Source organism: Peromyscus eremicus, chromosome 5 (genome assembly GCF_949786415.1).
Source record: "Peromyscus eremicus chromosome 5, PerEre_H2_v1, whole genome shotgun sequence".
NCBI lineage: Eukaryota > Metazoa > Chordata > Mammalia > Rodentia > Cricetidae > Peromyscus > Peromyscus eremicus.
In genome coordinates this window covers 11,750,391-11,777,602 of record NC_081420.1, presented here as the reverse complement: position 1 = coordinate 11,777,602, position 27,212 = coordinate 11,750,391, and the positions used below count along the sequence as shown (strand labels likewise).

Here is a 27,212-nt window from a genome sequence, read left to right as displayed (position 1 = left end):
TCAACCGACGGTGGCCCAAGTTCCTGCTTTTCTGAGTAGTTGCTGCTGACTTGGATGAAATACTCTGGGGACACTGAGTCAAAATATTGAGGACACAGGGATTCTGTATCCTCCTTTGGGGCCGTCTGCAACTCCTCAGCATGGCTAATGGAATTTTCCAGGGTAGCTCTAACAGTATCACCCATCACACATGTCATAGGACAACGTGATCTTGATACTTCTGCCCTCAAGGGGGCTGACTGTTCCCTCACCCTGAACCTGGATGGCCGGTGGTTGCAGTGAGTAGACCCTCTGGAGCTAGTCACAACGGGATGCAGCTTTTGTCTGGGCCTGTTGGTTCCCTGAGATCAGCATGCAGGCACACCCCAGGGGGAGACCCTGAGCCTGTTGCCAACAGAGACATCTGGCTAGCCCCAGCTGCCGCAGCCCTTTCCTACTCATACCTGCTGTTCTACTTGAGAGACCCTGAGTCAGAACCACCTTGCTGGGGCCTTGCGGAATTTCTAACATCATGGAAGACAATGCTGTGGATTTTGTGGCTTTAAGACACCAAGATCCAGGGTTTGTTACACTGTGAAGGGTGACTAGAACAGCCCCCTGGCATCTGACTTCACCTCTGTCATGCCCCTCTCGGTATAAGAAGATTTAGAAATCTGCAACCACACCCCTAACAGAACTGACCACGGAGTACACTGTGTCTGAGTTCCTTCCCTCGGGGGAATGACCATACATGGCTCTCCTTGAATCTGTACTCTGGACCAATCCCTTCAAAATATTTTTCTTATGCAGTGAAAAGCCCCAAGGATGGTCAGTTGTAGACTTAAATGAAAGACATTACTACACACACACACACACACACACACACACACACACACACACTCATGCCTGTGTTAGTGGATGCCCAGAGCACTCACAGACACTCCCTGGTAGTCCCCTACCTCCACAGGAAACACACCTCATCATGAGTGGGCTAAAAGAAGCAGGCTTACAGCCTCACTGGAAGAGCTGATGATGCAGAGATGAGAAGGAGGCTGTCTGACAGATTGTCACGAGCTGTCCCGTCTTTTTCTGGACCCACTAGCTTTCAGTTCAGCCCTGGGCTTTCCCAATCCTTTTAAGTCACTTGAATGCCTAAATTAAGTCTGCCAGCCTATGGCCCATGTCCCTCCACCTTCCAGCTCCACTGGCTCCCTCCACCTACCCACAGGCTCTCAAGAACCTAGGTTGGCCCAGAAGTGGCTTTTGGTGCACACAGTAGAGGAGATCTGATTACAGTCACCACCTAGGTAGGGCCTTGTATTAGCACTTCCACATGACCCCTTTTATGTTGATTACTTTTGCATGGCTGTGACCAAAATACCTAACATAAACAACCTAACAAATCTTGATTTGTCCGCTCATGACTTCAAAGAGTTCAAGAATGGCAGAGGAGCCAAGCAGCTCCATGGTAACAGTCAGGAAGCAGAGGAAAGGCAGAGCTGGTTCTCCACGGTGGCTCTTTCTCCTTTTGTTATTTTTTTCTGCATCCCAGGTCATGGAATGCTGCAGCCCACACTCAGAGGTATGTCTCAAGGCCCCAAGTGATTCTAGATCCAATCAAGGTTACAATGAAGATCAGCTATCACACTTCCTCTTGGGGTGGGTTTTATTTAGTTAGTAACAGAAGGAAAACACAGTCATCTAAAAAGTTAAATAATCAAGGCTGGTGAGACGGCTCAGGGTGTAAAAGGACTCGTCACCAAGCCTGAAGACTGGAGTTCAATCCGTGGAACCTCCAAAGTGGAAAGAAAGAACCAACTCCAACAAGATGCCCTCTGACCTCCAAATGCACACCATGGTACACAAGCACTCACAGACAGACATGGTACATGTGTATCCACACACACACACACACACACACACACACACACACACACACACTAAAAAGGAAGTAACTAATCCAAGTTCGCATACTTCCCTTTTCTGACTTCCATGTTTCAAGCCTAGGTTTGAATCCTAAGCACAGGCATCCCAGGCCACGGTGGTGGTCCCCTGCCAGGCCACGGTGGAGGTCCCCTGCCCTTCCCAGGCCATCTGAAGCCTTCAGGCAGGCAGCATTGCAGGTCATGCTTAGGTATCCTTGCTGCTTGTCACCTGTGACTACAACCCAGCTTTTAAACACTCACAACATGTCAGCAGGCTGTCCCATGAAAAGAAATCCATCCATTTACTGGAGGAAAGCAGGCCTAAGGGGGTCTGTCAGGTGCCAGGGCCAGTGGGCTGAGATCCATAGCTTGGCCAAAGCTGCACTCCCTATACTCATGTGCCCATAATTTAGTGTCCCTTCATGTGTTACAGGATCATCCTACTGCTGTCTTAGAGTAGAGATGACCTTGGCCAGGTAGTCATGTCAAAGAAATGAATAGAAAAATACAAGTGGGCAGGGTAGGCTACAGGATATCATGAGGAGGGGTAAGTGTTCCTACTTCTTCCTATACCAGCCCCCAGCCCTGCTACAAGGGATCTGGGGAGACACTAGAATATAAAAAAGGAGATTAGCCAGACACAGGACTTCACGGCACGGCTTCTGTAAGTCATCATTCACGATGGGGTAGGACTTTACAGGAATGCAGCTGTTTCGGTCCCCCACTCCTGCAGGTAACCCCTCCTGTGGTGCTGTGTGAGTACACCAGACGATCTCACTGGTTCCCCAGGTCAGACTTGAGCAGAATCTCTCTTTAGTCTGTCCTCATCCTACATGGGGTGAAAAGGTGTTTGCTTATGTCTCCCCAGGAAAAGTTACAGAAAACCATGCAAACCCACCCACCTGGATCTTTCTCCATAGAGTCAGTCTGTCAACTGCCCTCCCAACACCCCCATACATCCTCACAGAGGGCTTGTGGTCACCTGAGGCCTGGATCCCTTGGTCACACTTGCCAGGTGTTTCGTTATTGTTGTTTTATTTTCTGGGGTAGGGGCCCTACCATCTCAGTGTGCAGGTCCTGCCCAGCCAGGGTCCACATGCTCCAGGCATAAGAACAGTTTGTGAATCACCAAGTGTCAAGAGGCTGGGAGAGAGGGGATGCGCCCTGCGTCTCCTAGAACTGACAGTCTAATTATTCTTTACATGATCCCTTCACAGCTTGTCCTAACAGACTCCAAACTCATCCTCTCTCACCCACAAGTATGCATTCATTAGAGACGTGAATGGAATTACATGTAAAGACAAAGTAAGATGCCTTTCTCAGGAAACAATAACCCAGACTCAGCTATGAAATGATACCCGGGGCTGGGGATGCAACTCAGTTGATAGAGCACTTGCCCAGCACACACAAAGCCCTGGGTTCAATACTCAGCACCTCATATACCACGTATGGTGGTGTACATCTCTAATCTCAGTACTCAGGACATGAAGGTAGGAGGACCAGAGCATAGGCTATATAGTGAGTTCAATGCCAGCCTGGGATATATGAGACCCTGTCCCTGGATAGCCTCAAAAGTGATATCCACTTTGGGAGTTTCCACAATAAAAGTAGAAGATAGAAAACATTACTTGTCCACATCCACACATTCCTTCCTCATTCTTGAGGGACCTCGTGTTATCTCAGACTCGCTCCTGGGGCACTGAGAGCACAGACCAGAGCTGATTCTGTCTGGATCTGCTCCTCCACATGGCATGGCTCACTAGTGTGACCTTCCCTCTCATACTGTTTTTTCTTCTTTGCAAAACTCCAACTGCTACGAATCCCAACCCTGTAGAAAACAAAAGTAGCTGCTGGGGCCAGGTGTACAGCTCCCTGGTAGAGCACTTGCCTAATACCCTGGGTTCGATTCCCAACACCACAAAAATACAATCAATTCAAAATCAGTCAGGAAGCAGAGGCAGGCGGATCTCTGAGAGTTCGCGGCCAGCCTAACCTACAAAGTTCTAGGACAGCCCTGCTACACAGAGAAACCCTGTCTCAAAATAAAACAATCAAACAAATAAAAATCAGCCATTGACCTCTTTCCCTGAGAGGTGTGAATCTTGGCATAAGGCCTGGATGTGAACCAGGCCCTTGGTTATCAGCAGGGAGCTCCTCACTGTCCCTGCCTTAGAATCAGAGGCACATACCCAGATGATTCCACCCCTCTGAGATCTCCCCTCCCAGCTGCCTCCTTTATATAGATCACTGAGCTGGATGAAGCACACTGCTTACTTAGGAGACAGTTCCACTGAGCCTCATCCCACAGGAAGGAATTCATGTCTAGGTTTCTATGGAGCCTTTGGAAGCCACTATATACCTGTTCCTCAAACATTCTGGTCCCCAGTCCCATGCTGGGTCATTTATCTCCACCCATCTGCAGCTGGCAGGATCCTCAAATTGCCCACAGATCCAATATAGCACATCCCACTGCCCCATCAAAAGTTAAACTTAAGGCTTCATGCCGTCACCTTCAAAGCCAACTGTCCTCTGCCCAAAAGTCTCAGTGGGTCACTCTGTCAAGGAAACCGCAGTCCACCCCCCTCTGCCTACTTGGAAAGACTAACATCTGCATGTCTGCTGTGTAAATTGCCCCCCCCCCACACGATCTGTGCCAACGCAACTTCCCAAATGCGCCACAAAACTGGGAAGAACCTATCAAATGTGGAGGATGACTGGCCTTGGTCTGTTGTACCATGGCTACCCACTTCACTCCAGCTTGTGGTCAATGCCAGGCCTCTGCTGACCTTGCACAAGACACACATCTGTAGTCTGCATGTCTGACCATTGGGCCTGAAAGGAGGAGGTTCAGTTCCATCCCAAAGCAGGTGGGTCTGGTCCTCTTGCCTATCACAAGTCACTGAAGTATAGTGTCACATATTGAACCTGCAGGAAGAAATGTGTTACCTTATTTTAAATGTGTTACCTTATTTTAAAGTGCCTACCGAAGAGGGAGTCCAAAGACATGTCTTCCTTTTTGGTCTCCATATCGGGGTCTGGGTCTCCTGCTACTGGTATTCTCTGCCTCCTCCATTCACTTCTTCCCAAGCATGGCTATCCCTCCTCTCCAACCTGTTCCCTGGGCCCAGGGGTCACGTGTAGCTGAAGATGTCAGTGGCAGACGTGACAGAGGAGCAGCCTCATGCTGTCACCCACAGAAGTCCAAGGAGACCTCTTAATCCTTGAGGGACCTCAACTCCAAACCCATTCTTGACTCCTATACAGAAGAGAACATCAGGACAATCATGTACTCAACAGAGTTGGGGTTATTTTCAGCATAGTTCTTAAGCACAGGGGTAAAGGCACTCAGGAGAGAGCAACAGAGCCTGGGTATGGCTTCTGAGGTTCCATGTTACTGTGTTCACCCGTAAGGAGGATCCTGGTGGGTTTGAATCTGATGTCTGTAAATGTAACTGAAAAACCTGTGATCCCAGGGTGGCTCCTGGGGCCACCTGACAGGACCCAACTAAGAGGACCCAAGATGGCAGAAATGCAGGGAGGTGGGGTGTCTCCAATGGGAACAAAGTTCATAGTCTTGTGATTTCCAGAAAGTACCCAGGGGAAGAGGCCCTGTCTAGGCCTCAAACATTCAGGCCTTAACTTTACGTTATAGCTACCTTAATCTTACCTGAAAATGTGTCTCTAGAAGAGAACTCTTACGTTGGCAATCTTCACAGTGAATACTGACTGTTCAGGAATTTGGTTTCCAGCTGGAGAAGGACCCTCTGGTGTATACTATCTCCTGTGTTCCTACAATTTTCCATGTCTTTCTGCCCTGCATCATAGACACCTTGGGTCCCTCAGGAGTAAAGACATCTGGATTTCCTGATGCCTTGGCAGTTTGTCTACACAACTATTCCTATGGGTATAACTCAGTTTACCTGCTATCCCTCTCTGACTCAGGGGCTAATTCCCTTCCATGTGGAGTTACCTTTAAGACCGGGAAGCCACCCAGCTCCCATCAGGGACCACTGCCCTTCCCTCCCAGAGGTCAGATCATACCTCTGAGAATGTCACAGATCATCCTACTAATGTCAGATCCAGGATCAACTCTGTGTCCAACTGACAACCGTTTCCCTCCAATCCCAGCCTGACCTCATACAAGAACAAGGCAAAGTCTGCTCACACCTGAAGTGTGGATTCACTCCACCACTGGTACATTTGTGGATAAGCATCAGCAGGACCACAGGAAGGATGTTCTATTTCTGCCCAACCCCAGGGACCAGCAGGTCCTGGTCCCAGCCAGGCTCAGCTCACATGGGCATTTTGCCTGGCTGCCTCCATCCACCTCCAGGGAATTTCTCTAAGAAGAGGCCTGTTAATACCCAAAGATGCACTGAGACCAGCAGGTGGCTGCAAGAGCCAACAAATGTCAGCCATGTGTCTTGCAGGTACAGCTGCCTGCCATGTAGGACTCTCTGTCATACAGCATGGACTTTGTATGATGCCCTTGGAGGAACTGGGGCCACACCACGAACATGGCTGTGCATGTGAGAGTTCCAGTCTCACAGGTGGTGCTCATGGGCAGTACTTTGCTCCCAAGGCTGTCCTCCAGCCCACTAGGCCCTAGAATGTCTCTAAACTGCATCTTCCCGCAGGGTCCCTCTCAGCTCCCTCCATATGCAGAGTCCTCTCTGGGTAGTGACTGCGTCCTCTTTGCTCATCTCAAACACAGACACTGGGGGGCAGTCACCTGACACAGCACAGATCCCAGCTAGTGTCCTTTCTTCTTGATTCTGGCAGCTTGGTGACAACACTGAGCAGGAGCCCATAGGGACCAGGACCTGCTTCCTGTTGTCTTGGGCCAAGCTAGGCTGGAACAGAGAGATTCCCAGCCCCGCTGAAGGATTGATAGGTCCTATCCCTGGCTCAGGATCATAGCTGCAGAGGTGATTTTAAGTGGATTTAGGGAAACACACAAGTTTATTTCCATGTTGTCTTCCTCTGGCTCCCTTGGGATGCAGCAAAGGAACAGTGTCTGGTTTTAGGGTCATAAAGTGGTCCAGCTCACGTTAACCCAAAGGAGGCAGGCAGGACGTCTACTGAAGAGTCTCTACAGCTTTCTCTGAGGATGTCACGGTGGCCCACCTTCAGTGCCATGTGACTAACTGGAAGCAATGGCCCTTTGTTGCTCGTTTTTGGGGCGACAAGGGCAAATCAGGGGGGTTAAATGCTTTTTTTTCCTTAGCTTTGAGTTGCAAACTAATGCCAAGCCCTCTTGTCCATGAATCCCTCCATCTGTAGCCTGCCCTTTTGACATTTCCACTAGCTGAGAGGTCCACATAGTCTGAAACTATTTTGTGAAACAGTCCAGAGAAAAGACATTTAGACACCTCGACAATTTCATTAACGTGTCACTGTGGTTATCCTGCTTTACCGTTAGCTATTGTTAATCTGAACCTAATTTAGAAATTTTAAGCTTTGCTGGGTGGTGGAGGCACACGCATTTAACCCCAGCACTCAAGAGGCAGAGGCAGGCAGATCTCTGTGAGTTCGAGGCCAGCCTGGTCTACAGAGTGAGTTCCAGGACAGCTTGGGCTACACAGAGAAACCCTGTCTCAAAAACCAAAACAAAACAAAACAAAAACCCGAAACAAAATAAAAAAGAAACTAAACTTTATCACATATACTTAGAGTAAAATGAGTATATGAAGGCCTCAGCACTTTCCCAGGTCTCAGGCCTCCACTGGGGTCTTATAACAGATACCATGGACAAGAGGGACCAGGACATTCCCCCCAAGATCTTCCTCCCACTAGCATCCCATATATAGGACAGTGGCACCGACAATTCTAGAGCAGCCATAGCCCCCCGACTTCAGCAGCATTCCCACTAAAAATCTTCTGTGTCAGGACTGCAGGGCCATGGGCCATTGTACCCTTGTGTCCACGTGGTCAGGCTCCTCTATCTTCATCCCCTTGACTTTGGCAGAGAAGGGGCAGCTGTTTTGCAGCCTGGCCCATGGTTGGGTTCATTTGATACTTTCCTGATTGATTAGATTGTGGGACCTAAGACAGTGTCTGTACTTCTTCTGTTCCAGGCACGGTTCTAGTTCCCAATATGTCCTCATTTTGCTTATGGAACATCTTGCATTCCTTTTGACTTTTTAAAATATTACATTAAAAAGATACTATTGATGGCTATTGATGGTAGTGACTGAGATCCATGTCTGATTTTGTTCTGCACATGATTGTCTTGCTCCTTCACCCTGATAGCAGGGCTGCACATGGTTCAAGGCCAGGCACACGTATCCAGTTACAGAGATGGAAGACACAGTAGAAAGTCACTGTTAGGACAGTCCCTCATCGGCGGCTTCTGGGCCTACGTTCACCAACTAAATAGAGATGAGTTGAGTTGGTTCTAAAAGGCCAGATCTCCTTCAGGATGGTTTCCTAGATTGTGTCACTCATCAGCCAGAGGAGGTGGTCATACTTGAGGCAGAGGCAACACTGAAGTCCCAGCAGGCAGGTGACTGCTCGGTGTACGGTTGGCTAGAATGTTCTACTTTGTGCCCCACAATGATAGGAATAAAAGGTAAGTTCAAGTAACCACGTGTGTCTGCCTGTCAAAGAAGCCCTTACAGGAAAAGCCCCATGCTGCCATCCTTTGAGACCATCCCCTGTGGTACCCGAGTAGGGTCCTGAAGAAACATTATACAGTGCATGGAGAAAGCGTGCAGGGGTTCCAAAGCCCCCCACAACCCCCCGAAGTGTAAGAGACTGAAAACCCCAATAATTAGGTTCTTGATTCTCCAGCCCTCCCGCATCTGCTGACTCCTGGGAGAAAGCTCAGACTGCGCCTCCTGCCTTACACAGCCGCCTTGCTGCTCGACTTTGTCAAATGCAATTCTCTGTGGAAGATCACACACTGAGCAGAATCTGATGACTGTGGAGGCTTGGAATGTTGCTCACTCAGAGTCAAAACTGTCTCAGGCTCCCTTTCATCTCTGGATCAGCCTGTTAGCACCCACCTCTGTCACCCTAACATCAGGATGTTGACGGGGCCACCTATTCATAAAGTGCTGCCATGCAGTGGCCTGTGCTCTGGGTCCTCGATGAATCGGCCCTTGTTTCCTGCTGCAATAATCCCACAGAAGGTCATCATCCTTTACAACAAATGAAGATGCAGGTGGCATGTTGTTTAAGAGACATGTCTGATACGTGTGGATCACAAATGACCCCTCTCCCCTGAGCTGGGCCTGGGCACGTGGCTTGGAGGGTAAATAATTTTCTAGAGATCAGATCTCCTACACCCACATAAATGTCTGTTGAGGAAGGCCTGCCCCTTATTCCAGCAGTCAGAAGGCAGAGACAGTGGATCCCTGGAGCAAGCTGGCTAGACAGGCTATCTGAATCGGGGAGGTCTGGGTTCAACTGAGAGGCCTGCCTTAATGAATGAGGTGGAAAGTGATTCAGGAGAGATTCCCAGTGTCGACCATGGGCCTCCACATGTAAGTGTGCACAAAGCCTTACCTGCATGTGCCCACACAATGCAAACACACAGTACACGTGAAAAACAGAAATGACCCTCAAAGGGACATGCATGAAAGCATGGTTCCCTGCCCATGACACTATAGATGATGGAATCTTCAAGAGATGCACCAAGTTGGAGGAAGGGCTACTGGGAGTGTGCCCCCAAGAGGACTATGGAATCGAGGTGAATGGCTCCCTCTGCCACATGATTCTGCCGTGTGTGTGTGTGTGTGTGTGTGTGTGTGTGTGTGTGTGTCCCCCAAAGATGGGGCCGATCAATCTGTCATGGACCAAAACCACCAAAATTGAGCCCAGAGCAAACATCTTCCTTTCCTGTTTAAGCTGCTCTCTCTGACACTTTCGCAGTAATGCAGCAGTGACTAAGGGTGTCTGAAGTCACTCAGCTGGTGACAGCGGAGTCAAGCCCTCATGCACAGCCAGAGCCCGCTCCTCAGCACAGCAGCCGGGCTGTATCATCACTAGAGGTTTCACTTTCTATGCCATGACGATCAAGTGCTGATAGGAGGGACTTCAGAAGAGAGAAACCAACTTGGTTTCCTTTCCTTTCAAGTTCAAATTCATCTAAGGAAGGAAACGGTCTGCAAGCTTTCTTTTTAACCTGCTGCCAGACTTCAATTTCAGTCTCCAGTCTCCAGTTTTCTGAGCCTGACTCATCAGAGAAAGGGGATATGGCCTGTTCCCCCCAGGACCTGGGTCCGCCTCATGGCAGGAGCTTCGGTGTCTTTGTTTGTCCCCACATCCCTGGCAGAAGCCCTGGGACTGTCACTGTGCAGAGAGAGATCCTGGAGTTTATGCTGCAAGTGCTAACGAGTTCCCAGGCTGTGAAGTGGTTGTCGTACTGGGCTGGGGCCTCTGGCTTTTCAGTCTTCTTCTGCTGGAGACTTCAGGGTCACCCACATGGGTATTGATGCCCATGATTCCTATTCCTGGTGCATTTGCAGGCAAGTTAGTCAACTGCTTCCAGCCTTGGACTTCCCATGTATGTTAGATTTCTACCACTGTAAATAAAATACCCCAGATAATTCACTCATAAAGAGGAAAGCTCATTTGCCTCAGCTGGGGAGAGTGCAGTCCACGATCACTCTGCCCGCTGCTTTGGATCAGTAGCAGGCAGATTCATGGTGGAGGAAATGGCAGAGCCCAACCACTCACCTTATGGCCATGGAGCAAAGAGAGGTAGAGGAAGTGGCTAGGGGCCTGCTGTTCACTTTGGAAATGGGCTCCCAATTACTTGAAGACCCCAGGCTCTGAGAACCAAGTCTTTAATACATGGGTCTTACCATCTCTACAGGGGGAGCATGACAGACACTCCCCCTGAGAAGGTCAAGGGCATTTGTCTCCATATACGAATTCTCAGCCCTGCTCTCACTTGGCTCAGCAGCTGGAAGCCAGTTCAGGGTTAGAGGAAGCCTGGCTGAGTTAGATGACACAGAGATATAAGCCCCACTGGGGAGAACTAAGACCAGAGAAGGAACAGGACCAGGTTATAGATTTGGCTTTACTCTCCACAGCCTGAAGGAAAGCAGTGGAATGGATCCCCAGGAGGATAGACTATCTGTCCCGGGAGTGTGCGTGACAAGGCCAGGAACAGGCATGTGTAGGGAGGTGCGGAGAGTTTTCGAGATCAGATGTAGTGTTGAGCTGAACGACTCTCTCTGAACGGAAGCACCACCCTCTACCCCAAGATACTCTGCCCTGGGGATCTCCCTCCTAGAATGATATCAAAGCTGTGACTGTCATCCTTACTTACTGGCTGACGTCTTTCCCTGTCTCCATCACAGGTGCATGATGGGAGGGCCTTTTCATGGCTGTCCCCCAGGACTCTGTGAGCCCAGGGTGAGCACTGGGAAAGGGCTCAGCAGATGAAGGAATGAGTGACTGTACGTTTCCTAAAATACCTTTCAATTGGGAGTCAAGTGAGGCTTGAGGCCTCCTAGGCTGTGTGACCTTTAGGACACTTTTCTTAAAAACAAACAAACAAACAAAAAACAAGTTCTTATGCCATAGCTGACAGATAAAAGGAAAAGTACATCTTTATCCATAGACTGCATGATCTCATATAGGGGAATTATATGATTAGTACAGATTAGCACACATAATAACCTAGCAGAGCTGGTCAACAGAAGTGAGCGGAACTGCCTTACAGGCAACACTGAAGACAGTTTTCACACTGAAGCAGAGGATGATGTACGGCACAGAAAGTGTGAATCCTATGACACTCTAGTATAAAAGTTAGAACACGGGCTGGAGCGATGGCTCAGTGGTTAAGAGCACTGGCTGCTCTTCCAGAGGACCAGGGTTCAATTCCCAGCACCCATATGGTAGCTCACAACTATGCAACTGTCTGTAACTCCAGTTCCAGGAGCTCTGATGCCAATGTACATAAAATAAAGTTAAATAAATTATTTTTTAAAAAGTTAGAACACAAAAGGTATGTCTATACCTAAGATCAAGGAAACACACTGATGGGATCACACTGTAGAAGATAAACATGGTAAAAGCAGCAGTAGGGGGAAGGCAGAGATGTGGAACCTCTGTGTGTGACTGACGCTCTTATCAGACCAAGAGATCTACAGCTACAAACGAAGAAAGCTGCAAAGAAAACAGCCACAGCAGATACATAGAAGAAAGCAAGAGAGTCCCACAGAAGACCAAGCTACACAGCTGTCACATACATGCAGAGGGCCTAGGTCAGTCCCAGGCAGGCTCCTGGTTCTCGGTTCAGTCTCCGTGAGCCCCCATGAGACTCTGTGGGTTTTCTTGTGGTGTCCTTGACCCCTCTGGCTCCTACAATTTTTCCTCCCCTTCTTCCACAGGATTCCTAGAGCTCTGCCTAATGTTTGCCTGTGGGTTTCCATCAGTTGCTAGATGAAGTCTCTCTGGGAACAGGGGCTGTCTCTGACTCTTTTGCCTGCTTTTGGGACCCTTTTCCTCATACTGGGTTACCTTGTTCAGTCCTAATACAAGAGGAGGTGCCTAGTCTTACTGCAACTTGATATGCCGTGTTTGGTTAGTATCCACAGGAGGCCTGCCCTTTTCTAAGGAGAAACAGGGGAGGAGTGGATGGGGAGGGGGAGGCAAAGAAGAGGTGGGGGAGGGGAGACTAGGAGGAGAGGAGGGAGGGGAAACTGCAGTTGGGATATAAAAAAATAATAATTAAAAAAAGCAAAACAGCAAATCAGAGTAACACTTCAAAACAAATCATCCAATCATGGAGGGAAGGATTGAGAGAGAGAAAGAAAGTAGATAGAAAACAACTAATAAAATTGCCACAATAAGCCCCTCACATCTCTGTGATTATTTGAAATGCAAACAGATTAAAATCCCAGAAAACGCGCGCGCGCGCGCGCGCGCGCGCACACACACACACACACACACACACACACACAGACTAGGCACTGTAATGATGGCTCAGCAGTTAAAGCTCTGGCCTCCTAAGTGTGAGGACTGAAGTTCTGGATCTCCAGAATCCACTAGAAACCAGCCCTGTGATCCCAGCCTTCATCGGGAGACCCAGCCTCAATAAATAAAGTGGAGAGTAATCAACTTTGCATCTCCATGGGCATGTGTCCCCACAAGTATGTGCAACTGTACACACATGTACCCGCACATGTGAACATGCACACACGCAGGCACACCACACACACATATATCCATGCCAAAAAAAAGCCATAGAATAGTTAAATGGATACTGAAAAAAAACACACCCAACTATGCAGTCTTTAGAAGAAACTGATTTCCACGTAAGTACATAGAACACAGAGCCAGAGGACAGAAAAGAAGCACCACACAAACAGGAGTCCGAAGGAAACAGGCCACCTCTACTCAAGTGTCACAAAAGAGGATTCAGGTCCAAACTGCCGCTGCTTCTCAAAGGGCCTATAAATCCAGAAGGTGTAAGAGATATTTACATAAACATAAACTCAGGGAGAACAAATATGGAGAGACGGGGGGGGGGGGGGGGGGGGGGGGGGGGGGGGTGTCGATGTGCAGGGCTGTGGGAGACTTCAGCACTCCACCCCCCACAACAAACAATGCATGCATGCCGGAAGTCAATATGGAAACAGCTGACTTAAACAATACAGTGAGCCACGGGGTCTGAGCAGTCACGTCAGAACATTCCACCCTCGGCAGCAGGGCACACTCTCCTCCGGAGCTTCGACGGAACAAGTCCCCGGCAGACTGTGTGTCAGGAAAGAGGAAGAAACTTAACAGCCTTCAAGGGACTGATCTAAAAGCATGTGCTTTGTGAGACCGCTAAGGAAAAGGAACTAGAAAGCTGTGAGAGAGAAGACGGGAAATTTACACATGTGGAAATTAAACAATATACTCTTGAACAGTCCCTGGATTGAAAAATAAAAGCTAAAGGCAGATTAGAAAAGAGCCCAAGACAAAAGAAAACGCAAACCTAACACACGAAAACTTGGGGTGGGCACACACAATTCTCCCGGGAGCTTGTAACACCGACTGTCTGCAAAGGGAGATCTCCCATCACCTGCCCAACTCCAGCCACCAAAAGACCAAAGGGGAAAGAAAACAGCCACAGAAAGCCAGCGGAAGGGACAGCAAAGATTAGGGCTGTGTGAACAAAACAGGAAGTCGGAAATCAGAAAAAAACAGTCAAACTATGAATTGACTTTTTTTTTTAAGATAAAACTGGAAAATCATTAGTTTAAGTAGGGAAAAAGTAAAAACACAAACACACACACAAATAAAGTCAGGAATATAAAAACAGTACTGTAACAATCACACACACACACACACACACACACACACACACACACACACACAAAGAAAGGGTCATAAGAGGAGTAATTACATACCAGAAAACTGAACAACTTAGAATAAACAGACAAGTTCTTAGAACCCTAACCCCTGAAGGGAATTAAGGCTGTGAGGGCCAGATCAAAGTTTAAGATAATATGGTGCCAGTGTAGACTTCCAGAATGACTCAGTTAAAACTGTCACTACCAGATGTCCCAGAACCATGAATAAGCAATAATGTGAACCCTGTTGTATGTCTAGTCCAGCAAGAAGCCACATCTCTGGGATTCTCTACAAAATGCCTTTGGGACCATGGGTACATGGTCTTGTCCCAAATAAAGAGTGTCACATACACCAATGACTCTTAAACATCTTTAATCTCCCAGCTCCATAAGATCCTCTATCTCTGGTCCCTGGACTCTGTCCCCTCAAACCTGCAGAATGAATCATTAAGGAATATAAAAACCAAATAGACCAATAATCAGTAAAACTCTCAAAAGGAAAAGCTCAGGACTGTACCAGACGGCTTTGCTGGTCACGTGTCACAAGATTTAAAGTCCATCCCTCAAAAATAAAAGATGAAGGAACTTTTCTGATTCATGAGGCCATCATTCCCTGATACCAAAGCCAAAAGAGATAGAGAAGAAGCAAGCCTTATATTTTATGTTTATTGCTGATGAGATGATACAGCGGTCCTTTACAAAATGAGAGAAGAGTCTTACCTTGTTTTGAATATTGCATAAGACATCACATGGCACCCCATAAAAATGAACAAGTCTATGTGTCAATGAAAAATTTAACTTCTTAAAAACACTAGCAAACCCAATTCAATAACACATTGGAAGAATCCTACCTTATGATCAAATTGATTCATCCTTTAGGCCACAGTAATAGAGTTATGAAAGTCCCATGGTCTGTAGATATAGAAAACAGATTTGAAAATATCCAATAAAGTCTTCACTAAAGACTCTCGACAGCTCTGGACACAGAATGAACTTACCACAACCCAATGAAAGGCACATGTGGAAGGCATATGCCAGTGTCCCTCAGTAATGAGGACTACAGAGACAGACACTCAGACTACCGAGTGAAGTCCTGGCCATGGCGACCAGGGAAGAAAAGAAACACCTTACAGATTGGAGAAAGAAATAAAATGACACCTTTATGCAGATGACATACTCTCAGAAATCAATGACCCCCAAACCATAGGAAGGGGGACGGAGGACAGACGGGATAAATGGCTTTAGTAAACTTACAGGCTATAAAATACAACAACAAAAATTAGTTGTATTTCTATGTCTGAACGATGAACTATCCTCCTCCCTTGAAATTAAGAAAATATTATATTCAAGACATTGTCAAACATTGAAACACTAACAAATTTACAAGACAAAGGGAAAGAGACCTTGGAAACTACAGAACCATGACAAACACCCACACTACTTAGAGTGGGCTACACAGTCAGAGCAGTCACTAGGAGATCCCAGTGGAAGTTTTTACTGAAATGGAAAAAAAATCTAAAATTCACCACAAAGATTTAAAAAAAAAAAGGCAAAGTCATCTTCTTGTGAAAGAAGGACTAAACCAGAAGTTTCTTTTGATTTCTAAATATATTGCAAAGCTCCAGCACTAAGACAGTATGGTACTGCCATTAAACAAAAAGGCAGAAGACACAGCTGACAGATGGACCCACACATCCACGTTGATGGGAGCATCAGGAGTTCACAAGCAAGAGGCACTCTCTTCCACAGGAGGAGCTGGGAGACTGGATAGACACCTGCAGGAGATGATGGTAAAATCGCTGCGGGAACTGGGAAAGTGCTGGATGATGTGAGTTTGAACCCCAGCACCCACATTGAACACCACTAACAGCAGGCCAAGGTATGTGTCTGGAATCTCAGTGCTGGGAAGAAACAGCAGTGACTGAGAATCTCTGGAGGTTGCTGTCCAGTCTACCTGAATATGTGAGCTCCAGGTTCAGAGAGTCTGTCCAAAACAAAACAAAAAAGATGGACAATGGTTGACCTCTGACTTCCACATGCATGTGCATGCTTACTCATCCCCCATGGTGTGCACACACACACAGATAAACATACACACTCAAAACAAACTTAAAATTGATAAAGGACTCTAGCAATGACATGAAATTCTAAGAGTCCCAGGAGAAAAACTTCACATCACTGAATGAGAAAGAAGCATTTTATGTCAAATGAGATTGGCCAGACAGTATAACTCCACCAAAATAGCAAAACCCATTAAAACAGAGTGCAGAGCAGTGATTGACAGGAGCCAGAGGAGAGGAGTTGAAGGCTTCTGGGTAAGAAGTACAAAGTTACAGAAAGGAAAAGTACCCAAGCCACAGTTTGATACTGTGGTGAAATACCACCACTAAAAAACAAACAAACAAACAAAAAAACAAAAAAACCAAGAAAACTTACAGAGCAATTTATTCTGGCTATGGGTCCAGAGGGCTACAATTCTTCGTGGCAGGAAGCTGAGGTTTTACATTTTAATCCATACACAGGAAGCAGAAGAAAGAACAGTAAACATGTCCAAACTATGAATGCTCAAAGCCCACCCCAGGGATGTATTCCTCCCACAGGGTTCCACACCTCCCCAAACAGCACAGCACCACCAGCTGGGGACCAAAGGTTCAAATCCTGAGCCTATGGGAGGGAGGCATTTCTCCTTCTACCACCACCACCACCACCACCGCGCTGTCCTGACTGCAAGGCCCTGAGGGCCACCGTACTCACTTCAGATCTGTCATTACCAATCGCGGTTTCCATTGTCCTTAAAGATCCTGCACAGCCTCCCCAGTCACAGTCTAGCCCCCACCCCCAGTGACAAAACTCCTGATGAGGCCCTCCAGAGTGTTAGGTTTTGCATTTTCCTTCTTCATATGTGCTAATGGACAGAGCGCACCCTTTTGCCTCATCAAGTAACTCCCATTCTCACATTTGAAGCATCCCGCTGTAAGCTAGTTGCTTTAAATCACACTGGCTGAGATTTAACAGAGTCTGAACCCCAGCCTTCTCTTCCATTCACTCCCCTGACTAGGATAACAGCTCTGTTGACCCCAGGGGGTGGGTATAATGTGCCTTTTGATACTTATTTTATTTTTAAGTTTTATCTTAATTAAAATGTAATTACAACATTTCTCCCTTCCGACCCCTCCTGCTCCATCTCCAATCCATGGTCTCTTTTTATTATGGATGTGTGTAAAGTTTGTGCTTATGTGTCTATAACCTGAGACGGTTTAGTGATCCAGGGCTGATCACTTAGTATTGGATAACCAAATAGGGGCTCATGCCTGGGTAAGACAAATTCTTCCTCTCTCAGTGGTTGTTAATTGTCTGTAGCTCTTAGGAGCGGGGCCTCATGAGATTTCTATTGGTGGTGTCCTTGGTCAGATCTTGTTTGGATAGCCATACTGTTGAGATTCCTTTGGTAAAAGTTCCCTGTCATATCTAGAAGAAATAATCTCACAACTGACTTACTGGTCCTGTGGCTCTTACAGTCTGGCCCCCCTCATCTTCTAAGGTGTTCACTGTTCCTTAGGTGTAGGGGTTCTGTTGTAGATGTTATCAATTAGGCTGGGTACCCATGGTAAGTTGTACTCTGCATGTTGAGACTTTCTATAATGGTCTCTGCCTGCTTTGTAAAAAAAAAAGTTTCTTTGATGAGGAGTGAGAACTGCTTATCTGTGGGTAAAAGGATGTGTGTTTAGAATGTAGTTAGGAATTATATTGGTTTAGGAAAGTGGAGTAGAAGGATCTCCTCCAAGATCCGTGACCTCACTAGCTATGGGTAGTTGATCACGTTTTCAGTACCAGGTATGATTTCCCTCCTGATGAGCAGGCCTTCTGTCCAATTAGATGGCTGTTGGTTACTGCCAAGATACGAGTGCCACTACTGCTTCTTTAGGGCTATCTTGTTGTATGGTCACCATTGTGGTTCACGGGCATTGCAGTGGGTTGGGACTATTGATGGCTTTCCTGCCTGGCAGCCAGTCCAGCATCTTTTGGTACTACTAAAGCTCTCCCTCAGGAAGGAGGCTTTCGGGTCAGATCCTCTGGTTCCTGTGTCCAAACCGCACGGTGTCTTTAGAAAAAGAGACTTACCTTCAACTTTGGGGAGGCAAACAAGAGCCACAGCAATTGCCTATATTGCTTTGAGAGTCTCTTGGAGACTCAACAGCTCAACAACCAACATCGCAAAAGGTTTTTCATCCCTGGGTGTTAGTCTACAGTTTTGGGGGTTATTATTACCAAACTGGTATAACTTCACTTAAACTACACACACACACACACACACACACACACACACACACACACACACACGAGAGAGAGAGAGACAGAGAGAGAGAGAGAGAGAGAGAGAGAGAGAGAGAGAGAGAGAGAGAGAGACTGAGACTTATACGTATTATATGCAATTTTAGGTATAAAAAAATACAATTCCATGTGGCTTTTTAAAACATCCCTGATGTCATTTTTTGTTTTTATATGTATGCGTACTTTATCTGTATGTATGTCTATGCAACACTTGTGTACTTGGTACCTGCAGAGCCCAGAAAGAGACATCTGAGCCCCTGGAACTGGAGTTTACAGGGGGTTGTGAACCAATATGTGGGTGCTGGGAACCAAACCAAGGTCCACTGGAAGAGCAGCCAGTGCTTTTACTGGCTGAGCCATCTCTCCAGCCCCATTTCTTACTCTTTTGTGCTCTATCAGGTTGGCTACTTTTCATTAGAAACTGAAGGAATTTTTTGTTTGTTTTTTTTTTAAATTACACATATATGTGTGTATATGTGTGGGTATGTGTATGATGCAATGCCCACAGAGGCAAGAGGAGGCCATTGGATCCCCTGGATCTGGAGTTACAGGTAGTCATAAGTTGGCCAATGTGGGTACTGGGAATTGAACTCAGGTCATCTGTAAGAACACCAAATATACTTACCCTATGGGCTGAGCTCTCTCTAGACTCTGAAAAGTTGTTATATGCTCTCATGCCTTGATTGCTTACGTTTGCAAATATCTCCTAGATTTTGCCTGCTTGCTTTTTAATATTGCTTTCTATATTTGTTTTTAATTCTTATTACATAATTTTTCCCTTTTGAGAAATCTTTGACAATTTATTACTATCTTCTCCCATATCAACTCCCAACCCCCGCGCTTTTGCTTTTCCTTTAGCCTGTAATCCGGCTGGAGTTGTTCAGCAGTGACATAACATGATTTGATTCTGTCTGCCCAACCTCTCCTTCAGTGCTATTGAACTGCCTGAGGGGAGCTCCCTGGTACAAGTCCAGCCTCGGCACAGACCAATTGCCTCGTGTACCCAGGTTCTCTCTTCTGTCCCTTTGAACCATTTGTTCACAGCTTTAACTCTATAATGTAGCTAAACACCTGGCAAGCTAATCGGCCACCTGTACCAATCCTGCTCTCTGTCCATCCTTCTTCCACAGGAGCTTTTGAAGGTAACTTGTTACATTTGCAGATTTAAGCTGTTGTCTGGCACATCGGTGAAACACAGTGGCAGTTCTCAAGTCTCTGTGGGCCACAGGTGATTTCCATGTACTTTGCATATATCCAGGCTAAACCCTCGCCCTGATCCTGACGTTTGAGTACAGAGTCCCTTGCATGAGCTGTGTCAGTGCTCCTAGCATCTGCAGAATCTTTCAGCTTTACTTCTTCCTCCTTGGGAATTCCTGTACCTCCCCCTACCCTTTAACATCTCACAATGGTAATAGGAAAGAGTGATAACAGACAGAATTTTCTCTGCTTTAAAAGATGGCTAATCTCTTTAACTAAGGGGAGAGGGAGGTTCTAAGATGCAATTGCTTTGACTCTTTGGTCTAAGTAGGATGGCAAGACAACCTCAATGTACCATAAACTATTTTTTTAGAATAAAACTTCATCTTAATTGAACACAAGACTAGAAGGATTTTCAAAGTTTGCAGGCAGTGTTCACCACACAAAGATGCTTGCCTATTTTACCATTTATATTTTGTTTCAATTTTATATTGATAAATAAATATTTAAATCAAGGTAATAACATTTGTGGTTCAGTTAGTAATGCATGGTATGTGCAGTCTGCACATTGCTTAAGCTGGTCAAAAAGGATCACAGCTCTATTGTGGCCTTCAAGTTCATGTACAAATTTGAATTTTATGCAGAAGTTCTGGTTTTCCTCTTATTTTTACATGAGTGGGAGCTGATGTCAGTCAGTTACAGGCAAGCAAACACTTGTTTTCTACCTCCCATCCTGAACAAAATGTAGCATTTTCATTATGTAAGGCTCCCCTTTTACATTTCAATAAGAAAACTACATCACCTTTCTTAAACAAAATGACCAGGGTGTGAATGGAGAAGGAAATTTAATAAGCTCATTTATTTAAATCAAATCCTCCAGTAAGAAGTGGAGATCTGCTGTCTTTACTTAGAAGGCTATGCAAATAGTCATCTGTTAAATTTATACGTGCAGTTCAACAATGTTCCCTGCTGGAAACGAGCATTTCCATGGCAGTTTCCAAGGGAAATTAAAGTCTCAAATTTTTCCTGTAGCTTCTCCTCTCTTCATTCCACCTACGATTTATAGATGGTTCCCTTCATGCCATCCTCTCCAGCTTCACGAACTGTTTAGAATGTTCCTTAATCCCTCACTAGGAGGCTTCTCTCTCTTGGTACTCTTTCCAAGGCGTCTCATCGAGTGTTTTCTGCCTCCCTCTCCTTTTTTGAACCGCCCTCCACTGAGATCGGTTTTGAATGACTGTTCACAATCACGGAGTGACTCTTACCTTTGAGATTCTTTACCAAAAGATCAACTGACCTCTCTGCAAAGTGTACTCACCTTCTCCGTGGGAACCTGATGAACCCGTTAAGAGAATGTCGATTTTCACAGATTTATCTGACTGATCCCATCCACAATGTGTGCTATTGTGACGACAGCAACCATGCTGGCAGCTACTCGTTGTCAAGAAGTTCTGTATTCTCCTGAGGTTGCATCTTGTTCTTTATTTGTGTCTCAGTCTTGGAACCTTCATCTGTGAGAACATCACATGCTCCTTTCCTGGTGGACTTTTACCTCTTCTAGGTCTTTCTACAGCTCCTCCAAAGCAGAAGCCATGTGCAAAGCACTGGGAGCAGACAGGAAACACACCACCTGGGGTGACACAGTCTCACCACTTAGCCTTGGCTGGCCTAAACATGCTCTGTAGCCCAGACCGCCCTCAAGCTCACACAGCTCCTCCTCTGGCCTCTCAAGTGCTGGGAGTAAAGGAGTGTGCCACCTTAATTTTTTAAAAGCTAGAAAATGGGAATTTGAGTATTTTCACATAAAGAACCAATAATATCAAGGTACTTAACCTTATTCAACCATTGCACAGTATATACATAGATCAAACTAAAACACAGCAATCCATAAACAAGTGTAAATTGATGCTTTTATTTTGAAGGCAGAAAATAAAATATTCTGGGGGTTGAAAAGATGGCTCAGCAGTTGAAGCACTTGTTGCATTTGCAGAGGACCTGGGTTCAACTCTCAGTACCCATGTGGTGGCTCACAACCATCTATAACTCTAGATCTAAGGGAACTGATGCCCTCTTCAGGGACCCTCAAGCACCAGGCACGTACATGGTGTACAGACATACATGCAGACAAAACACTCATTAAAATAATAAAATCTAAATTTTTGAAAAAGGTCCTGGTATTTTACTACTCATGGTTTGGCTCTTGGGCTCTCTGTAGCTGTTTTCGGTTCCTCGGAGCAGAGCCTCACTTCTGTTCCCAGTGTCTGGTGAGGGTGAACTATCAGTGGCTGTAGAGTTTTAAATGGTTATTGTGGGAAATTACCTGAGCAGACTCTCACTGCATAGCCGATCTTACAGCCCTTAAATAAGCCACTTTGCACAGCCCCTCCTGTGATGCATGGCTGGACTCCAGTGTTGCCACGCAGGGGGGTCTGTACTGGAGGGGAGGTGCCTTTCCACTTCTTGGACTGTCTGGTCTGCTTTTATAAGGCAGTTCCTCAGAAAGTGAGTCAGACAGAGACCTCTTCTCTGGAACACGCTGTATGGGAACTGTTCCTTGGCTGTTTGATAGAATTCCTGGCAAACCATCTGCTCCTGGCATTCTTGTGTCCCATCAAGCAGAGAAGAATTTAAACCACCCATGCCATTTCTTCAATAGTTTAAGATCTGTTTAGACTCAATTTTGAAGGTTTGTGAACTTCCATTTTCAGAGGTAATTATCTGGTTTTTAGGAGTTTCCTTGTTGATGACGTGTTATTTGTCTCTGTCTCCCTTTCTCTCTCTCTCCTTCCCTTCCCTCTCTTCTTCTGGCTTTTTTTTTCTTTATATTTTGAGAAAGGATCTCAATTTGTAGCCCAGGCTAGCCTCAAACTCAAACTCATGCCTCCTCAGCCTCTCAAGTGTTAAAATTAGAGCTGTGAGCCACTTCACCCAGCTTAGTATTTTCCTACTTTTTACTATTTTTATTTTCTGAGACATGTAGCCCAGGCTAGTCTTCAACTCTATATAGTCAAGGATGACCTGAATTCCTGATCCCCCTGCCTCTATATTCTGAATCACAGGCCTGTGCTGCAACCCTCCTGTGTTCATAGTTGTGTGTCTTCATCCTGAGTGCAGCTCACCTGTGTCTTCTTGGCTGCTCCCAACTCCTGCCCCAAGTCTGTACTTCTTTTTTCAGTTTGTGAGTGAGTGTTTTGCCTGCACGTGTGTACATGCACCATGTCTGTCGTGCCCTCAGAGGCCTGAAGATTGAAGTTACAGATGGTCCTGAGCCGCCATGAGGGTGCTGGGAATTCAGCCTGGGTTCTCTGAAAGAACAGCCAGTGCTCTTAACCACTAAGCAATCTCTCCAGCCCCTAAGTTAGTCTATGTTTTAATGCTTCATGAAACCTGATAGATTTCAGTCCCTTATGTACTATACAATCGTGTGCATCTTTACTCAAATCAAGGAGCTTTTGTGTCTGCCGCTTTGCCCAATAAGTTTGGACATTTCTTCTCCAATCCAAGAATTTATTTCCCTCTAAATACTGTGTGCTAGTTGGCTTAATTGAAAACTTGACACAACCTAGAATTATCTGTGAAGAGGAACCTCAACTGAGAAGAGGCCTCCTTCTGTAAGCAAGTCTATATGGCATTTTCTTGATAAATGATTGATGTGGGAGGGCCCAGCTCACTGTGGACATAGCACTTCCACGCTGGTGGTCCCAAGTTTAATAAGAAAGCAGGCTGAGAAGCCACGGGAGCAAGCCAGTGGGCAGTGTCCTCTATGGCCTCTGCATCCGTTCTGCCTCCAGGTTCCTGCCTTAGCTTCCCTCAGTGGACTGTGACTGAGATATGGAAGCCAAACCAACCCTTTCCTCCTAAATTGCTTTTTGGTACTTTATCAGCACAACATAAACCTTGAGACAACTGGTTCAGCTGCATCCCAGAAGTTTTGATAGCTAATGTTTTGGATCATGCATTCCAATACACACTTTGGTAGGTCTATTTTTGATAGCCTTAGGTTTTTGTGTCTAAGACACCCTCCCTGAGAACCTGTGGATGCTCCAATATCTTCTATAAAATGCTCCTATTGTTGCAGACCGTGAGTGTGGCTTCAAATCATGTCTAGGATCTCTGTCACACATATAACAAAGTGTAAGGACGTGGATGGCAGTTACGTTGTATTGCTTAGGGAAAGCTACAGGGAAAGGTCTGCACAGAATCAAGGCACTAACTTCTCCATGTGTTTCCTACCCACAACTGGTTGAATCACAGGTACAAAGCCCAGAAATAGAGGATAAACGGCCAATGACTTTACCTCCATCACACCGAGAGTCTTTTAAACTCCATCACAATCAGGAAGTCATTTAGAAAATCATCTTGCAATTACCAGCTCTGTGAGGAAATAATGACTTTGTGGATAGCATTTCTTGCTGTCATATTCCACATGGACTTGAAAATTATGAATTAGTTCTTTCAGATGTAGGGGTGTGTGTGTGTGTGTGTGTGTGTGTGTGTGTGTGTGTGTGTGTGTGTGTGTACAGAGGCCAAAAGAGGCCAGGTGTCCTACTCCATCATTCTCTACCTTATTTTCTTCAACTAAACCTGGAGCTAGGCAGCTGCCAGCCAGCCCCAGAGATCCTTCTGCTTCCATTCTTCACGGCTCTGGAGTTAAAGGTGTGTGCAGCAAGCCTGGCTCTTTACATGAGTGCTGAGGACTTCAACTCAGAGCCTCAGGCTTGAGTGGAAAGCACTCTTACCAAATGAGCCACCTCTCAAGCCTTCAGTCAGCCTTGAGACCTGTCTGCATTTACTCCGGCTTTTCTCATCCATGGAGCTTTTCAACAGCAGCTAACCTCTCAGAGTTCTACTTTCTCAGGTCTTTTGTGTGAGTTCTGCAGGCCACAAGCATGAGAAGATGCTAAATTCCACACACACCCTTTTTATGATTCTTGGAAAGTGCCTTGTACCTTGAGCTCTCTTGAGGCATTCACCGTCCCTGACCATGGATGCCAGAATGTCTCTGGAAATGTCCTGGGCATTCCCAAACTTTCTGTTCCCCTCTCAGGGGCCTGAAGTGCAGGGAGTGATTTTTTTTTTTTTTTTGGAGGTTTGCTTGCTCTAACCTCAACAAGGAAAGAGAAGTGAGATCTATCATGAGCAACGACAGGAGGTAGCAACACACCCCAGGCCAAGGGTCACCACAGGAAGAGGGGAGAACAGAAAGGCCAAGTGGGTACCTTTCCAGGGGCCCTGCCAAGGTATGCCACTAAGCAAACCTGTCATGCACAACAGTTAGTGCGAGAGGCTTATTGGGGTGGGGGAGGTGGGGAATGAAAGACCATGTCAGAGTGGACACGCAGGCAGGCAGGAACACAGAGAACAGGGAAGAGATGGGAGGCAGGAGAGAGGCAGGAGAGCGAGCTGTGCCCGGAGGACACTTTTAAGGGGTGCCATGCCGCACAGCTGACTGTGGAAAGGCACCGGGCGACAGGTGATGACATAACTGCTTTGGGGGCAGAGGCAGGCTGCTGCCAGGGTGGAATCTAACACTCCTCCTTTCCATTTATTATAAAAAGGTGAGGAAGTAGGAAGGAGTAGCAGGTGAGGTGGGGATGGGGGCGCTAGACTGCTTCCTGTTGTCTTGTGGGGCTGGACTTGAGAAAGCTGGGATGCTGGCTAAGTCCTGGGATAGCTGGCTGTTTCACTCACGGTCCAGACTCGGTGGGACCTTCTGGTGCCAGGAGCTAGGAAAGTTCAGGCCTAACTGAAGTGGTCTGTGAGGTTGGACCCCTTGGGCATAGCCATTTTGATGCTGTCCTAGATGCAGATTTTGAGGAGACCTGGCAGGATCCTGGCAGAGCAGAAGATAAAGTGAAGTTTAGGGGGGAATTTTTTTCTTAGTTCTGGTAATTGAGGGAGGGGAGTCCCAAGAGCAGGGAAAGGTGGGGGAGATCCCACCCTCAGGAACAGGCAGTAGGTGGGGAAACTTAGGCTGTTGGTTGACAGTACTTATCTGGAGTCCATTTGACCTGTGCTTAACTCCCTGGAGCTTACAAGAATTTTTCTGCATTTACAAAAAGAAATAAGTTTTAGACACATTAACATTCCCACTGTTTGTAATCTGTACTGAAATCCACATTGTAGAAAAGACAGTAGACTCACACCTTTGAGTCACAGCAACACTTTTAAGTCTACACTTAAAAAGTAACCAAAGGGAGTTTAAAATCTTGAGCTTATCAGAATTCCATCGATTAGTGTTAAGGCTAAGAACTTTTGGAGTCTTGATACAACAGAAACATAGCAAAGGAAGGAAAACTCAAACATGTTTCATTCTTTTATCCTTAATTTAATACCTTAAATCACTTTTTAAAAAATCACCACTTAGGCCTCCGTGCCTTCTAGCCTTTATAACCTGCACTGACACACCTGAAAACCTTAGACCCTAAAACGTGTTCTTAGATCCTCAACTCAAGCTTTCATATCCTCACACAAACTTTACACCTTAGAACACCTTCTTTCTGTCTAATTCACCAGGAGACACAGGTGGTAGATTACTGAGGGCAGTCACTGCAGAGTGAGTTCCTTTAAATAAGGGAAGAGTAAAAAGATGCATTGAAATCTGCTTTTTGAGTTTATCTCTTGTCTGCGTGTGGTAACAAGGTAAACTGTGTCTAGACCTAGTAGTGGCTCTAGGAGAGAGGCCTGTGGCCTGAATTTTACACACAGAGGACTGAGAAGGCTGCTAAAGTCATGGTTGCTGCTGTTATGCTGACAAAGCTATCACTAGCCTAGTCATCAGATACCATCAGAGTTCTGAGGAGGAGAAATTTCACCTGAGTAAGAAGTGCAGAGCAAGCAGCTTCTGAATCTATTAAAAATGACAGAGACTTGCTGGCTACCTAGACAAGCTACTCTAGGGTCCTCCATGGTCGTTGGGGGCAGAGGTCTCAGGCAGCATCAGTCTTCGGCTGCCAGGCCCAGAAGATCTGACAGACTTCCCTGTGGAGTAGGAACTTGAGGGTGTGTGTGTGGGAACCAACCTACCTCGTCTAGGCAAAGTGGGGCAATTGACTCCCCAGTGTCCTGCCATCCACAGTATGGACAGGGTCTTGGCAGCAGCTGAGGTGAAAGACATTTTTTTTCACCCCGTGGCTGGTGCCACATTTCAAGCAAGCTCCAGGTGGAGGTTCTTCTGTGTCCATCCATCTTCTTTGGAGGAGATATGAGTGCTGCTTATGAAAAACTTTTTTATTAAACACTTTAAATGCCATATTCTGCAGATCTCTGAATCTGAGGACCATCTACCTATTGAGTATATCTGAACAGACAAACTTTGCTTGTTTCTAGTTACTTGTTTTAAGCATAACTTTGAAAACATATACAGGAAACTAAGTAAGGCTTATCCCTGTAATTAACTATATTGCTACTAAGCATGATTACAATTAAAGAATTTGACCATTATAAGATGACTATTAACTTATGTTCCTTAACAGTCTACAAT

General features: G+C 46.2%; 1 pseudogene; it reads right to left on the bottom strand.

Annotated features, from left to right (window-relative positions):
• Positions 1-20,656: 20,656 nt before the first annotated feature.
• LOC131910560 (calcyclin-binding protein-like) lies at positions 20,657-22,070 on the bottom strand (annotated as a pseudogene).
• Positions 22,071-27,212: the final 5,142 nt, after the last annotated feature.